The sequence below is a fragment of the Puma concolor genome, chromosome D1 (genome assembly GCF_028749965.1).
Source record: "Puma concolor isolate L17-30 chromosome D1, mPumCon1.1.hap2, whole genome shotgun sequence".
Taxonomy (NCBI): Eukaryota; Metazoa; Chordata; class Mammalia; order Carnivora; family Felidae; genus Puma; species Puma concolor.
The window spans coordinates 17,316,172-17,333,481 of record NC_141676.1 but is presented as its reverse complement, the minus strand read 5'-3'; the positions used below and the strand labels follow the sequence as shown (position 1 = coordinate 17,333,481).

Here is a 17,310-nt window from a genome sequence, read left to right as displayed (position 1 = left end):
TTTTTTTTTTTTAATTTTTTTTTTACCGTTGATTTATTTTTGAGAGAGAGAGAGTCAGAGCGCGAGCAGCAGAGGGGCAGAGAGAGAGACACACACATAGAATCTGAAGCAGGCTCCAGGCTCCGAGCCATCAGCACAGAGCCCGATGTGGGACTCGAACTCACAAACCGTGAGATCATGACCTGAGCTGAAGTCAGACACTCAACCGACTGAGCCCCCCAGGTGCCCCCCAGGAGCCTCTTTCTAAAGAAAGAGGAGAAATGCTAGATGTTTTAGGAGTGCTTCAGAGAGTTTAAAGAGTATGTGTGTACGTGGTGGGGCAATGCCTCCTTTCTCAAATGCCATCTCAGAAGGGACAGTTCAAGTCCATTTTCCACTCACGTCAGACCTAAGATTTTAGGAGCTAAACATCCTAGTGGTTGAAACACCAGTCACAAAGCCCCGCGTTTCTATCCCAGCTCTGCCACTCATCAGCTCTGGTGCACCTTTGGACAACTTTGCCTACAGCACTGTGAGCCTCAGTTTTCTCACTCGTAAAATGGTCCTCTAAAATGCTTAGCTTAGAGGGTTGAGTGAGGGTTAAACAAGATGATCCAAACAAGGCACTTTGCAGAGCACCCAACACATGGTAAGTTGCTATGATTTTCATTCTGCAACGTCAGCAGTACACAGGGGTCAGGAGTAGCCCCTAACACAGGGCAGCGTGCTCCCTTGTGGATACAGAGATGATGTGGGCCTGCTCTGTGCCTGCTTCCAGACATCAGATCCATCACTGAAGTTCAAATGTTGCCCGCTAAGGTTTTCTGTCTAAGGTTTCTCACCCAGCTATGAGCTAGCCCAACCTTAAAAGACCCCCACATGATGTGTCTATCTGTATGTGTATGTGTGTGTGTGTGTGTGTGTGTGTGTGTGTTTTCTCCTAGAAAGGAACAAGGATTTTTCCACACTCCCCTAAGCAAAACCAGCTGAGCAGAGTTAACTCAAACTTCTCAAAAACAATTCACCTCTGCACTTAGACCAGATACAGAATGTTTCAGCCCTAAAGTATACTTGCGGGGATGTGTCTCTGAAAACCCACAAGTGATTTAGAACAGGTCAGAGTGAAATCATCATGGGCCCGAACGAACACATTTCAGCCACCAGACGTGGCAAGTTTTCATTGTTTACTTGCATCTGTTTTTTTTTTTTTTAACCCCAAATGCAGATGCGGCCATTATTTTACGTGGAACTCAGATATGAAATGCCATGCCTCTGCTCTCCTCACAAACTTTATATCGTGACATCAACTTCTCACGCCTGCTCACATCTCTAATTGTCCCAAGGTCCCTGGACTCAGCAGCCACACCTCAGCGGTTCCTTAAACTTAATATGAAAAAATGCACTTCCCCCTCATCCTCCCCCCTACTCTTCCCCACCTCAGGGTGAGGTGTCCATGGCAGGAAACCTTACTCTGGAAAACCCTTCTGAGCTGTCGAATGAATGCAACAGTTCTCAAATACTGATCTGTGAACCAAGTTTTCATGCATCCCTGGTGAGGTAAGATAAACAAGAACAATACAGAGAGGTTTTTGTAACGCTAAATGTATTCCATGTTTAACTCTTAAATCATGTCCTCTTTACTTTTTGTTTTCAAATATTCTTTTACAAAACTTAGTGAAAATAGATGGAGGTTAGTTGTGTCTTTTTTTTTTTTTTTATACTGTTATCCTTGGCAAAATAAAAAGTTGGCAAACTTAGGCTCATCAAAATATATTTTGAGATTTTCCTAGTCTCCACGCTACAAAAGTCTGGGAATCTCCTAGAAAAGGAGCCAGCCTGGTGCATGAACCGAAGGAGATGTATGTGAACTGGGTACCTCCTCCTTGCTGGGCTCATACAAGCCATTCATCCCCCCTTGTGACAACGCTGTGGTGAGAGTGATGGTATTTTCATGTGACGATTCAGGGAAGTGAGGTCTCTTGCAGGTGAAGTGACTTGCCCAAGACCACACAGCTAGGAAGGGGGAGGGGGAAAAGCTGGGATGTGAACTCAGGCTGCCTGAAACTCCGTCCAGAGTGGCTCCTTCCCCTTACAATGTCTGTTCCCGCATTCCCTCATGCAATGGCAGATTCAGAAAAGCATCTAAAATTGACGTAGGTGCACAGCCTTGTTCAGAAGCCTCTGTAAACAAACACATTCAGAGATCAGAAACAATCCTTCCGTCTACAAACAGAGAGAGAGAGAGAGAAAAATGTACTACGGTACTCTGTGGTCGATGCACTTTCAATAAACACGACTGGCTGAAATGATGAAAGTGTTAAGTGCTGAACAGTCAGGGACAAGCTGATTCATAATGTGAAGGGGCAGGGGCGGGTCCTGAGCACATTAACTGCCCATTTCAGACGCCGAGTCCTCAGGACAGGATCTGGACACGGCAGAGGCTGCCTCATTACCAGACAAATGTAAAGACAGTGACAGTCTAGGGAAAAACAAGAGTGATTAAGGGATGGAAGAATCCATGAGTAAAGATGAAGAAATAATTATACAGCTTAGCTAACTCATAAATCAAGGACGATCATGCCATCTACAAACACCAGAAAGGTGAAAAGAACCAAAGCGAAAGATAGGCTATTTAATGTACATTTAAAGACGAAACAATGGCTGGAACGAAGAGAGTGTTAAAAGCCCAAAGTCAGGGACAAGCGGACTCACTGTGAAAAATCACTTCCCAAGGGGAAGCGGCCAGAACCCCAGGGGGGTAGAGACACGGAGGAGATTGGGCAAAAATGTCAGAAGAGCCCAGAAGAGCCGCAGTGGGGAGCAGCCCCATTCTGGGCCCCGTGGGAAGATGATCTGTGACCTGAGTCTTTTCCCTGCCTCTTCCACACGTTCTCTCCCTCCTCCTTCTCCTCAGGAAGATAGGATGACAATCTGAGGAGGAAAACAGTGTCAACAAATATCACAAGGTGTCATAACACAAGCCCGGCTCAGTTTGATTTGGGCCGTGACAGAGGAGCACTAATTATCCCCAAGAAACCAGTCCCACTGCAGAAGGATCTTGGGGACAGAGCAGGCCCTCACAGCCTTTCCCCTTGAGACCTGTGGGGGATCAGATGACCCAGGCTTATTTATCCAAAACCAGCTGTCCCAAGATTAACAGCCAGCTCAAGGGGTTCCCCATCTCTGCAGGCAGAGAAAGGTGAGATTCGGGCAGACTTTTGGCCTCAAGCAGCCTCTGGAAACTTCTGCCTATGCGTGTTTTTTTTTGTTTTTGTTGTGTGTGTGTGTGTGTGTGTGTGTGTGTGTGTGTGTGTGTGTTTAGAAACCCCTAAAATTGCCTTAGAAATGCCTGGGCCCTGATACCCAGAAGACGATAGAAGACCAAGGTCTTTGTCTGCTTTCCATTGGGATCAAACCATTTGGCCCAACCTTTAAAGAGCAGGTCCTTGTCCTGAAATCCCTCACTGAGGAAAACAGGACAGGTGGTATAGGAGGTCAAAGGCTGAAATGTGGATTTAGGGGAGAGTCTAGAACTTGGCGATGTGAAGAGAGCAGGTGAAGGGTAGCTCCTTGTGAATGCACTGAGCCCAGGGTGGGAGGGGAGATGGACAAAAAGCAATAGAGGTGGAAAGACAGAGAAACCCAGTGGAGGTTGTGTTACAAGCCTTCTGGGACCTAATTTCAAGTTTCTTGCATTGTCATGCATATCACTGATGTGCCACAAAGGTTTATCATCACAGCGCAACTAAATAAATATAAAAACAATGGGAAGATAGAAAGGCTCAAAGAATAATGAGAGGCCTAGGGCAAGCCACTTGGTATAAGTGATGAGCATACTGAGGGCAGGGAATCTGACTACAGATTCTGGGTGAATTTTCTCCCCATGGATCTCCAAGCACTTAAAGGACAAATGAGGCCAGCTAAGAAGTTGAGCATTTTAAAATAGTGACAACCCTCATGAGGAGCATTTCAGTGTTTTTTCAATTTCTCTCCTTGGCCTCTTAGTGATTTTTTTTCCCTCATAAAATGGGCAGTCCAAATTTTTAGTCTGACATGCTTCTCAGAACAGCCTGTTGACTTTAAATGAGCCAAAGCGGGGGCGCCTGGGTGGCTCAGTCAGTTAAGTGTCCAACTTCGGCTTAGGTCACGATCTTGGGTTTCGTGAGTTCGAGCCCCTCGTTGGATTCTGTGCTGACAACTCAGGGCCTGGAGCCTGCTTTGGATTCTGTCTCCCTCTCTCTCTGCCCCTCCTCAACTTGTGCTCTCTCTGTCTCTGTCTCTCCCTCTGCTCCCCCCGCCCCCCCCCCCCGGCCACCCCACCAGCTCACTCTGTCTCTCAAAAATAAATAAACATTTAAAAAATTTTGTTTTAATTTAAATGAGCTAAAGGAAAGCAATAGAATACCCTGGTTTGAAACATCGTGTCCAGCCATTGATTATGTGACCAATTGGCCCGACTGGAGAGTGGTTGCACCTGGGCTCTCAGGGGCCATCTCTGCATGCTTGCATTCATTCATCAAACCAGCAGTCACCAAGCACAGACTGACCAAACTGGCCTCTGCAGGAGAAACAAAAATACACAGGACGTAAGAAATGGAGGTCCTTGAAGACAGGAGGGGTGTAGTGTTTGTTTTTTTATCCCTCAGTATCTACCCCTAGGAAGAGGGACACTGCAAGCCACTATGAGTCATTTACTAGTTAGTATAAATGAAGACTTAGAAATAAGGCTAGTGGAAGGGTTTAGAGAGAAAGAGAGAGAGAACAAGAAGACACAGGTCTATAGGAGGGAGGGCCATCCTGGGAAGACCAGAGGAACTGAAGACAAGCCATATAACTTGGTTAACTAATTAAACATGTACACCCATGCGCGCGCGCACACACACACACACACACACACACACAGAAAACAAAACTTACAAGACACCTTACTGGAGCTGGGATAAAAGATAGAAGCCCAAACTCACAGGGTTATCGTATGCGTGCGAGTGCACAGGAGGCAGACAAACGTGAACAAATATCTGTAAAACTGTGTGACAATTGTTACAATCAAGTTAAAGAAAGGGATAATGGATGCAATTTCTAAATAAACTGTGGATTAGATAATGTATTTGTAGCCAAGTGAAATATCCTGACTTTGACAATTGTATTGCAGCCCTGTAAGAGAAATGTCCTGATCTCAAGAAATATACACTGAAGTATTTCAGGGTTAAAAAAATATTTTTTCAGGGGCACCTGGGTGACTCAGTCAGTTAAGTGTCCAACTTTGGCTCAGGTCATGAACTCCCAGCTCGTGAGTTGGAGCCCTGTGTCGGGTTCTGTGCTGACAGCTCAGAGCCTGGAGCCTGCTTCAGATTCTGTGTCTCCCTCTCTCTCTGCCCCTCCCCTGCTCATGTTCTGTCTCTCTCTCTCTCTCAAAAATAAAATAAACATTAAAATTTTTGTAAATATTTTTAATGTTTATTTATTTATTTTGAAGGAGGGGCAAATGAGCCCCAGTGGGGAGGGGCAGAGAGAGAGGGAGAGAGAGAATCCCAAGCAGGCTCCATGCTATCAGCACCAAGCCCCACACAGGGCTCAATCTCACAATTGCAAGATCATGACCTGAGCCAAAACCAAGAGTCAGACCCTTAACCAACTCAGCCACCCAGGCACTCCTTAAAAAATTTTTAAGGTGCATATACAACATCTGAAGAGCACAGAGGATGGAAGACTGACTGCAAGGGGTTGAGGAAGAGGAGAGTGGAAAGAGGCTTCAGCAAGGATTTGACAATTGAGTACAGTGTGAAAAACAGAGAAGGGGCTCATGAGAAGGGTTGGAGACAGGGCATGCCAGGCAAAGGTATGGGTCAGAAGCATGGCTCACCTGGAAACTTTAAAGAATGAGGCCTACTTAGAGTTTCCAACGTGTGAGGAAGAATGTGGATGAACACTCAGATGGGACAAGACTCAGGGGACTCTGGGCTCTGGGTAGGGCAGGCTCTGAAATTGGGAAGTCAAAAGAAATTCCTTGTAGACACAATTCTTATCTGCAAACCAACCACTGTCTGTCCTGGGACACAGAGAATATGCATGCAATGTGTGCACCAAAAGGCTCAAGACCACAATGAAGAAACAGTTTTTAAGATCAGGTCAAATGAACCAAGAAGAGCTCACTACTGGGTTGGGTAAACTCTGTTTCACAAGTGTTTATGAGCAGCTACTCTGCAGGCATTGTGCTGGACCCTTGGGATAGAGAGATGAAAAGATGTGGTCTGCACCCTCTGTAAGTGATCTGCACCCTCAGGGTAGATCACAGGCTGGTAATCAAGATGGGAGAAAGGGGATGTGGATTGACAACCAGCCAGGCCTTCTTCCAGCCTACCGTTGACCTCCAGAGCCTGTGTTTGGCCTTTACTGTGGTTGGTACTCAGGCATCAGTGCATTGGTGTTAGGGATAGAAAAGCCATGAGGTGGCCTTCTAATTTGGATATACTTAGCTACAGTGACAGATCTGTTGGAGGAATATAAAAAAAAAATTAAACTGGTCAAGAAAATTAGAGACCAATTTCATTCATTCACATAGATGCAAAAATCCTACAAATTGAGTTCAACAATGTGTACAAAATATAATACATCATGATCAAGCTGGGTTGATCCTAAGAATGCAAGAGTGATTTAACATTGGAAAAGCTATAATGTAATTCACCACATTAATGGATAATGAATGAAACTTTATTATTATCTAAACAAGTGTAGAAAAAAAAAACATTTGCTAAAATTCAGCATCAATTCATAATGAAACTTCCTACCTGATAGAGTTTTTTTTAACCAAGTAATTACAGCAAACATCATTCTTCAAACATCATTCTTCAAGGTGAAATGTTAGAAGGCCTTTAAAAATCAGGAACAAGACAAAAATGTCTCCATCAATTCTTCTTTCCAGCATTGTACTTGAGGCCCTATCCAGTGCAATAAGAAAAGAAAAAAAATGTATAAGTTTCAGAAAAGAAAAAACAAGACTGACATTATTATAGATAATATAGTTAACAAATTTACTAGTTCACTAGAAAACACAGAAGACTTTATAGATAAATTGCTGGAATTAATTCTTAAAAGTTTAACAAGGTGGGTGGATAACAGAAATCAATTGCATTTCTAAACGCCAGCAATAAACAGAAAGCATAGTTTCAAAAGATGCTAACTATAGGGGTGCCTGGTTTGTTCAATCGGTTGGGCATCTGACTCTTGGTTTCAGCTCACGTCATGATCTCATGGTTTTATGAGTTCAAGCCCCATGTCAGCTTCTGTGCTAGCAGCATGGAGCCTGCTAGGGATTCTCTGTCTCCCTCTTTCTCTTCCCCTCCCCCGCTCTCACTGTCTCTGTCTCTCTCAAAATAAATAAATAAACTTAAAAAAAATTTAAACGTACTAATTATAACAGCAACCAAAATTAAGGTACTTAGAAATAAACATGATGTAAGGTATGGAAGACCTTTATAAAAAAAATTAACTTCAGGGCACATGCACCCCAATGTTTATAGTGGCACTATCAACAATAGCCAAAGTATGGAAAGAGCCCAAATGTCCATCGATGGATGAATGGATATAGAAGATATGGTATATATATACAATGGAGTATTACTCAGCAATCAAAAAGAATGAAATCTTGCCATTTGCAACTACATGGATATAACTAGAGGGTATTATGCTAAGCAAAATTAGTCAGAGAAAGACAAATATCACACGGCTTCACTCATATGAGAACTTTAAGATACAAAACAGATAAACATAAGGGAAGGGAAGCAAAAACAATATAAAGACAGGGAGGGGGACAAAACATAAGAGACTCTTAAATATGGTGAACAACAGAGAGTTACTAGAGGAATTGTGGGAGGGGGTATGGGCTAAATGGGTAAGAGGCACTAAGGAATCTACTCCTGAAATCACTGTTGCACTATATGCTAACTAACTCGGACATAAATTTAAAAAATGAATGAAATGGTAAAAAAAATTTTTTTAAACAAAAATAAAAAAAATTAACTTCATTGAAAGACATTGGATAAGACTTAAGTGAATGGAGAGATGAGCCATATTCATGGATAAAAGTCATAATATGAAAATGACATCAATTCTCTTTCAAGTGATCTGTTGAGTCATCTCAAGTCCTTATCTCAAGAGGAAGTTTGCAAGTAACTTGACAAGCTAATTCTAAAATTTACATAGAAGGGTCGAGTGCTAAGAGTAGTCAAGATATCCTTGAACAAAGAATAAGAGGGAGGGATCTTTTCTACTACATATAAAAACATAATATAAAGCCATAGTAAGTAATATAGTGTGGTATAGATACAAAGACAGACAAATTTTTCAAGGCAATTAAACAAAATACTCCAAAGCAGACCTACAGGTATATGGAAGCTTGATTTATGACAGAGAGGGCACAGCAGACCACCAGAGAAAGGATAAATTATCCATTAAATGGTGCCCACAATTTATTGTTCGTGGGTGCATGGGTGGGGAATGGATCCTATCTCACACCATATCCAAAAATGAATCCTGTGTAAATTAAAAGCAAAACATATAAGGCAACACTTCTAAAATTTTTTTAATTTATTTATCTTGAAAGAGACAGAGACATGGGGCGCCTGGGTGGCGCAGTCGGTTAAGCGTCCGACTTCAGCCAGGTCACGATCTCGCGGTCTGTGAGTTCGAGCCCCGCGTCGGGCTCTGGGCTGATGGCTCAGAGCCTGGAGCCTGTTTCTGATTCTGTGTCTCCCTCTCTCTCTGCCCCTCCCCCGTTCGTGCTCGGTCTCTCTCTGTCCCAAAAAAATAAATAAACGTTAAAAAAAAAAAAATTAAAAAAAAAAAAAAAAAGAAAGAGACAGAGACAGTGTGAGTGGGGGAGGGACAGAGAGAGAGAGAGAGAGAGAGAGAGAGAGAGAGAGAGAATCCAAAGCAGGCTCCACGCTGCCAGCGCAGAGCCTGACACAGGGCTTGAACTCACGAAGAGTTCATGCGGGAGATTATGACCTGAGCCGAAACCAAGAGTCAGATGCTTAGACAACTGAGCCACCCAGGTGCTCCAACACTTTTAAATTTTTAGAAGAAAACATAGAGTTTCTTTATGAGATCAAGAAAGAGAAGGATTTCTTATACGAGGTGTAACAAGGTATAAAATACACTAACCATAAAATAAAAGACGGATATCTTAGACCATATTAAAAATAAGACCTTCTTTCATCAAAATATAGCTTAAAGAAAGTGAGAAGGCAAGCCACAAACTGGGAGAGGATGTCTGTAATGCATATAACTGACCAATGAATCTATAAGAAACTTTTCCTATAGCTGTCTGCATGCTCATTTCCTTGTCTCTTTCAGAACCTTTACTCAAATGTCATGTTCTTAATAAAACCTTCCCTGACCACTGTTTAAAAAATTGCAAGCTCACCACCCGCCCTGGCCCTGCCTATTGTCCTTTCCTGTCTTATTTTTAGCCATAACACTTATCATTACCATACATACTATATATGTGACTAAATAATTTGATTGCCTATCTCCCCTTCTCCCCAGCAGACTATAAACTCTGAAATGAGACCAGGAATTTTTGGTCTATTTTGTTCACTGTTGTGTTCCCAGCATATAGAAGAGAGCACATAGCAGGTGCTCGATAAATATGTGTTGACTAAACAAACGCTTACAACTCAATAATAAAAATACCAACAACCCAATATAAAAATCAGCAAAAGGCACAAGGCATTTCAGGAAGAAAAGAAAAAAACACAACTTGTCAATAAACATACAAAAAAATGCTTGAATTTATGAATAATCAGGGAAATGCAAAATAAGACCAAAATGAGATACTATTTTGCACTCACCAGATTGGCAAACATTAAGAATTCTAACAATACTGGAGAAAAAAAAAAGAGGGGGAAACAAACCATGGGAGACTCTTAAGGATAGAGAAAAAAACTGAGGGTTTACGGAGGGAGGTGGGTGGGGGATGGGCTAGATGGGGGATGGGGATTAAGGAGGGCACTTGTGATGAGCACTGGGTGTTGTCTGTAAGTGATGAGTCACTGAATTCTACTCCTGAAACCAATGCTGCACTGCATGTTAACTAACAAGAATTTCAATAGAAATTTGAAAAGAAAAAAAAAAAATTCTGACAATACCAAGTATCAGTAAGGATGAGGAGTACAGGAAACTCTTAATACACCTGCTGATGGAGGTGTAAATGATTTCCCTCTTTTGAAAACAATTTGTAAAGGTGGTTATCTTGTAAAGGTGACCATGTGCCTCGCCTACATCTCAGTTTCTCCGTTCTTAGGTTTATACCCCGGAACACTGCCACTCAAAGTGCAGCCCACAAACCGGTGTCAGTATGTAAAAGATCTGTTATAAGCCATCGTGAGACAAGTACCAAAACTGGAAGTAAGCATTTAGAAAATTTAACAGCAACCTGATGCTGCCACCTTGTATTGATTTTTCAGACATTTTTTTATCACGGTAAAATATACATAACATAAAAACTGACCATTGAAACCATTTTTATGCTACATATAGTTCAGTGGCATTAAGCACATTTACAGTGTGGTTCAACCATCACCACCATCCATCTCTAAAACTTTTTTGATCTTCCCGAACTGCAATTCGATGCCCATTAAACAAGAACTCCTCATTCTCCCCACCTCCTCAGCTCCTAGCGACCATTCCTACTATGGTCTCTACGAATTTGACTACTCTAGGCACCTCACCCGAGTGGAATCAGAGAGTATTTGTCCTTTTGTGACTAGATTATTTCACTTAACATAATGTCTTCAAGGTTCATCCGTGAGCACGTGTTAGGATTTCCTTCCTTTTTAAGGTTGAACCATACTCCACTGAATGTATACACCTTTCATTTATCCACTCAGCCATCAATGAACACTTGGGATTGTTTCCACCTTTTGTCTATTGTGAATAATTGCCGCACCATGTTTATTGAAAAATGTCTGTTGGATATAATAAAATTTCATTTTCCAAGTAATCACGTTTACGGTATTGTTATGGTATTGTACATAAGTGCCAGTCTGTAACAGACGGGGAAAAAAATTTCAATTTACCCGTAGACGGTTCAAGAGACACCACCCCGGAGTAAAGGCTTCCAAACTTTTCTAAAAACCCACAGTAAGAAAATTCTTCACATCACAGCCTGGGACACACAAACATAACTGAAACGGAAGCTTCATGAAGCAATACCTCACATGAAATGCACTAAAGTAGTTATAGCTCTCTTTCACTTAAAAAAAAAAATCCTGGTTGAATCTATTAAATTGATTTCACAGCCTACTAAAGATCATGAATCTCAGTTGGAAAACCAGTGCTCTTGAGAAATCCTTGCACATATGTATCCAGAGCTATGTGAAAGAATATTCCCAGTAGTATTATTCATAGAAACCAAAAAAAAAAAAAAAAAAAAAAGAATACAACCCAAACATCCATCAACAGGAAGCTAAACAAATAGTGATATATTCACCTAATAGAATATTACAGGGGCCCAATCAATATTTATTGAATGAATTAATAAACAGCTGTGAAAATGAGCTATTTGGATGAATCTTAGAAATACAATGTGGAGTGGACAAAGCAAATCACAGTCAACTCTATATTGAATGAAACCATTTTTTAAAAGCTAAATAAATCAAGCAAAACTAAACACTACGTTGTTCAGGGGTGCACACATGTGATGAAACTATCCTAAAAAAGAAAGGGAATGATAAACACAAAATTCAGGACAGTGGGTACCTCTGAGGGCAGGGGCAGAGGGTGGGACTGAGAAGTGCACAGGTAGCTAACAGAATTGGAAATGTTATTACATTGGACAGTTTACAAACGTTCATTTTATTCTTATGCTTTGTATCTAGGTATACACCGTATGTATTCTTTTATCTATCAAACATCTTTTGTAGAAATGAAATTGATGGAATTGGAGGACAGAGAATTCCACCTACATGGAGCAAGCCGCCTCTTTCATTGATGCAGCAAAAACATCAATAAAATGGGCCCCCTGAGCTTCTTCCAAGACTGTGAGAATATAGCTGACAAGCATCTGAGGGTCAGGTTGGAAAGAAGGCGATCAGGACAAGACGCTGGCATGCATCACTTGCCCTTGCAGAGTAACTGCTCCAAGTCGCCTTCCACCCATCCAGCCAACCTCCACCCCTCACTGCTTCCAACAGCCACGGAATGTTCTTCTGCATCCCTGACTGTTGGTTGCTCTTCGAATTCTGGGTTGGAGAGCTCAGGGAGGCAACAGAAGATACAAGTCCCTCAGAGTCAGGGGCCATGTCTTAATGCATGCCCATATCTCTAACTTTCAACCCCACTGTATGTGCAGAGCAGATACCGGGTAGTTGTTTGCTGTATATATGAAAGAAGCACCTGGTGAAGAATAAATGGCCATCGCAAATAAATAAAGGATGCTAAACCCCTTCTGTCATTGCCAATGTATGAGATCACTTCGGGCTGTCCTGACTCACTGTCTACCTATGATCTAGTAATGGGCATGGCTTCCCAAGACATATTTATGAATTGAGGATCTGATAGAGAAGGTAAGATGAGGTCAAAGTGGGGAAGTAGTCAGCTCTAAAACAAAAATGAGAAATCCCGGGGATTTAAAGAGTCTCATTGCACATACCAGTAAACTGGTGATTATCTTTTTTATTCCCACTTTAAGATTTATCATGATTAATCACGAAGTGCCATGAGCAGAACACAGTGGCTAAGAGCATGGAATACAGAGGCACTGTCTGGGTTTGAATCCCAAATCCTCCATTTCCTGGAGAAGCTTGGACTAATGACTTAACCTCTCCATGCCTCAGTTTTCTCATCTGTAAAATGGAGATGATGATAGCACCTACCTCATAGGGTTGTAATGGTCAAAAGTGATTGAGATGTTATTCTTTTTTTTTTTTAATGTTTATTTATTTATTTTGAAGGGGGGAGGCGAACGAGCACAAGCGGGAGAGGGGCAGGGAGAGAGAGGGAGTCACAGAATCCGAAGCAGGCTCCAGACTCTGAGCTGTCCGCACAGAGCCTGACGCGGGGCTCGAACCCACAAACCGTGAGATCATGACCTGAGCTAAAGTCGGATGCTTAACCGACTGAGCAACCCAGGGGCTCCAAGTGAGCTGCTATTCTTGAAAAGAACAGTGCCTGGCATACAGCGAGCACACCATCGGTTGTCAAATAAAATCCTTATGGGGCGCCTGGGTGGCTCAGTCGGTTAAGCGTCCGACTTTGGCTCAGGTCATGATCTTGCGGTCCGTGAGTTCGAGCCCCGTGTCGGGCTCTGTGCTGACCGCTCAGAGCCTGGAGCCTGTTTCAGATTCTGTGTCTCCCTCTCTCTCTGACCCTCCCCCGTTCATGCTCTGTCTCTGTCTCAAAAATAAATAAACATTAAATAAAATAAAATAAAATAAAATAAAATAAAATAAAATAAAATAAAATAAAATCCTTACTTAGACTGACAAATACTCTCTCCTCTGCCCGCATGCCTCATGTACTCTTGGTGTTAGCTGTCATGTGGATATTCAGACTTCCACTGTGGGAAAGCACTTTCTATGGCCTTTACCATGGAAAACCCAGAGAGCTTTCAGATTTCTGGAGCTTTGCTCTAGGACCCTTTGCTTAGCATGCCTGAAGTCGCGCTGTCCTTGCTGGTATCTTCTAAGACAATCACCTCTAACATACTCAGAATCCTGACATGCTTCCTTCGTGAAGCCTATCCCGCTGCCTTTCTTTTCCATCCTCCCTGTCTCTGCTTCCTCTGGCCTCTTCACAGCCTCCTAGCAGATTTCCCTCCAGTCTCTGTTTCTGCCAGTTCACCCTTGGCCCTGGGGACACATTAAATCTTCCTCAAACAACCCTTTGCATGTCATTCCCACCCACCCGCCTCTGTTCAGACCCTCCCCTCCCTTGCCACTTCACAAAGTGATGTTCAAATTCCTCAGCTTGACTGTTAAGGCCTCTGTGGTGGCCTTTAGTCCTTTATCTCTCCCTACTTGCCTGTACAAAAAAAAATTTTTTTTTCCAATAGCCAAATCAACCTATTCATTGCCTCCATATTGGTCATACCTACACCCACCCAGACAATACCATTTCCTCCACTCCCAAGCCTGGAATGTTCTTCCCTTGACTTCAAGGTCTGGGAAAGACACTCTGAGAAGTGAGAGAAAGCCACCAAAATGGAGATTGGGGAATATCGAAAGCAGATTTTGCATTTCTAACTTGGCTTGGCCATGATCCCAGGAATGGGGGAAGGATTCTCTCCCTCCCCTTCCTCCTAGAAAGGCATAGAGCATGGTGTTTAAGAGCATGGGCTCTGGCTCTGTTAATTCCTGGCTGGGCAAGTTACTTATCTGCTCCGTGCCTCAATTTTACTCATCTGTAAAAGGGAGGTAGCAACCCTTTACCTTTTACCTAGTACCTTCTGGAATGGATATGGTGGTGTGCCACAGTAATCCCCCTTCAAGACTGAGACATTTACTCCCCAGCTACAGGAATGATAGCCGCTGACTGCTCACACTGAGTCCCTCCCAGGAACCGACCTCAACCAAAAGAAGCTTCACTGTGCAAGATTATGTCCCCTCCCTTGTGCAGTCTGCTTCCAGTGATGGGGCAATAGAGGTTATAAAAGCCTGGTCTCCTTGCCTTGACTAGGCAACTCCAAAGGGGCATCCCTGCTTCTGACCTCCCTATAAAATCCACTGACGTCCCTGCTGTGACTGCATGAGAGGCCAGCTTCTCTCTCTGCCCACTCCAGCTCCCTTTCCTTTCCCTCACAGGTGTTGTTCCCCAGACTACCCCTCAATAAACTGCCTGCATGCAGATCTCCGCTTCAGAGTCTGTTTCCCAGGAAACCTGACCTATAACAGGTGGTTGGTCTAGGAAAGCAGTCTCAAAACTGGGATTTTGGAGCAGAATTGCTTGCTAGCTGACTGGCTCTGAGGACCCCATTACTGATGGCAGGTGGAACACTGAGAAACCTGGCAGGTGGCTAGAGTGCAACTGCTAGAACTTTCACTGGCAGTGACCTGGGATGGGACACAGGTGGACACCGATGCCGTGGGATGCAGCATATCAAGCATTTCAGAGGTTCTGGTAAGTACTATTGGTAAAGACTGTAGAATGAGATGGCTGTTGCTAGGGGTGGCAGGGGATTGATTCATTGAAGAAAGACGCTAAAAGGCCCAGAATGATTAATCACCAATATAAGGCAGAGAGTAAGAGCTTGAAGCCATCTTTGACAGCATATAGAGAGACTCTCATCTCCTGCACTGGAGGGCAGAGAAAATGAAGGATCAAGCCCAGTACTTAATTATAAGAAGAACAGGACTCCGAAGAAGATTGAATTCTCAACTCCAGAAACTCTGCTATGCCAAGGTGGATAGCCTGACTAGAAAGAATGGGACCCTGAGATTCTCATGAGGCTGCAGGCAAGACTGGTCAGGACTGTAGTCACCTCGAGGTTTAGCTAAGACTGGAGCATCTGCCCAAGCTCATTCTCATGACTTTTGCAGGCCTTAGAAGATCCTTTTCCAAGCTCATCCCTGCAATTGCTGGTAGGCCTTTGTACCTCTCTCCCTGTGTCCTGATTATCCTCTCAACATAGCAGCTGGTGATAGAAGGGAAGGAGGAAGGCAGGGAATGAGAGTGGGAGGGCCCCAGGGAGTCTCCCAAGACAGAAGTCATAGCCTTTTGTGCCCCAATCTCGGATGTGCCATCCCATCCCATCTGCCATTTTTCTATGCAGCAAACCACTAGGTCCAGTCCACACTCAAGGAGAGAATACATGAGTGGGTGTAGTGCCAGAGGCAGGGGTCATTGGGAACCACCTTAGAGGCTGCCTGCCACAATCTGACATAGACATTGTCAGGTTCTGGAGATAACATTTTCCATACTTGAAGACATTGTGGCAACCCATTTACATAGTGACAAAGAAGACTGTCAGCTCTTAGCAGAGCCCAGACCAAGAAAGGGGTCTTCAGCAGGTGCAGGCTGTGGTGCAAGTGACTGTATGACAGTGCAAGACACTGTATGGAGTGTATGGCATGTCCCAAAAAGAGTCACAAAGTAGATCCCTAATATTCTGGATCAAGGTCAAGCCATCTATAACAGAGGATTGTATATCCCATTCAGAAAACAGCAACCTGTGTTCTACTGAGCCCTGGTAGACACAGAGCACTTGATTATGGGACATTAAGTGACCGTGAAGCCAGAGATCTCCATCACAAGCTGGGTGTATCAGACTCACCAAATCATAAAGTCATTTGGGTTCAGAGCTCTCCGTCATTAGATGGAGGTGGTATCCAGGATCAAGCCTGGGCAGAGCATGAGAGAATAAGTAAGCTGCATGAGTAGGTGGCTCGGCCTCCCATGTCACTTCCCACTTTTGCACCAGTACCTCTCCCTCAGTTCACACCAATGGCCACATGGGGAATCATTTACGGTCAGCAGATGACAAAGGGAAAAGGCTGAGCGTGGGTCACAGATGAGTCAGCTCAGTATGTGGGTGCGAAGTGAAATGGACCATGGCTGCATATAGCCCCACTCAGTGAGGGGTGGGGGAAGGTGGTGGTACTGAAAGGTAACAGTGAAAGGGAATCCTTCAGTGCAGAGCTTTATTATTTTTTAATACTTTATTTTTAAGTAATCTCTACATCCAACGTGGGGTTTGACCTTACAACCCTGAGATCGAGAGTTGCATGCTCCACCAACTGAGCCAGCCAGGTGCCCAGGTACAGACTTTGGATGGTGCACCCAGTCCTTCACCGTGTACAAAGAAAAATGGCCTTAGATTTAGACTACATAGTGACTCATAGGCAGATGTGACTGGCTTGATTAGTTGGTCAAGGGTCTGGAAGGAAAAAGATTGGAAGATTAGGAACAAACTGATCTAGGGAAGCGGTAGGTAGATGAACCTGTGAGACTGTGCATGAAGTGTGAAGACTTTGCTGCATGTTAACAGCCATCACAGGTCATCCACCATGTAAAGGACACCAAACAATCAAGTAGGCAGAATTTCACAGGTAGTTGATGTCAGCTAGCCTCTACCACTAGTCACCCCAATACTGGCATGAACAGAGCAGCCATAATGGCAGGGACAGAAGCTGTGCATGAGCCCACAGCCAGGCCAACCTCACTACGGCTACTGCCAAACATCAACCTACCATCAATAGAGACCAACACTGGGCACCTTACGTGGCCCCATCCTTCCAGGAAAGCGACCAGAACTTGATGGAAAACTGATTACCTTATAACCCTTCCACTCTGATAGGGGAAGCTGACTAGAATTAACAAATATTCCATGCATGA

General features: G+C 43.5%; 2 long non-coding RNA genes across 3 annotated transcripts in view; one reads left to right on the top strand and one right to left on the bottom strand.

Moving 5' to 3' along the window:
- The first annotated feature begins 1,309 nt into the window (after window positions 1-1,309).
- Window positions 1,310-12,005, top strand: LOC147576518 (uncharacterized). The gene is made up of 2 exons (XR_015240848.1): window positions 1,310-1,536; window positions 11,859-12,005. It is a non-coding gene; the product is annotated as an uncharacterized LOC147576518 (long non-coding RNA).
- The window catches only part of LOC147576517 (uncharacterized), a 117,300-nt gene continuing 104,339 nt past the window's right edge, over window positions 4,350-17,310 (bottom strand). Inside the window, exons 4-6 of one of the 2 annotated variants that reach the window (XR_015240846.1) lie at window positions 6,768-6,917; window positions 5,843-5,958; window positions 4,350-4,537 (exon numbers count right to left, since the gene is read on the bottom strand). This is a non-coding gene — a long non-coding RNA (uncharacterized LOC147576517). The remainder of the gene's footprint in view (window positions 4,538-5,842; window positions 5,959-6,767; window positions 6,918-17,310) is intronic. The other variant, XR_015240847.1, reaches the window with a different exon arrangement.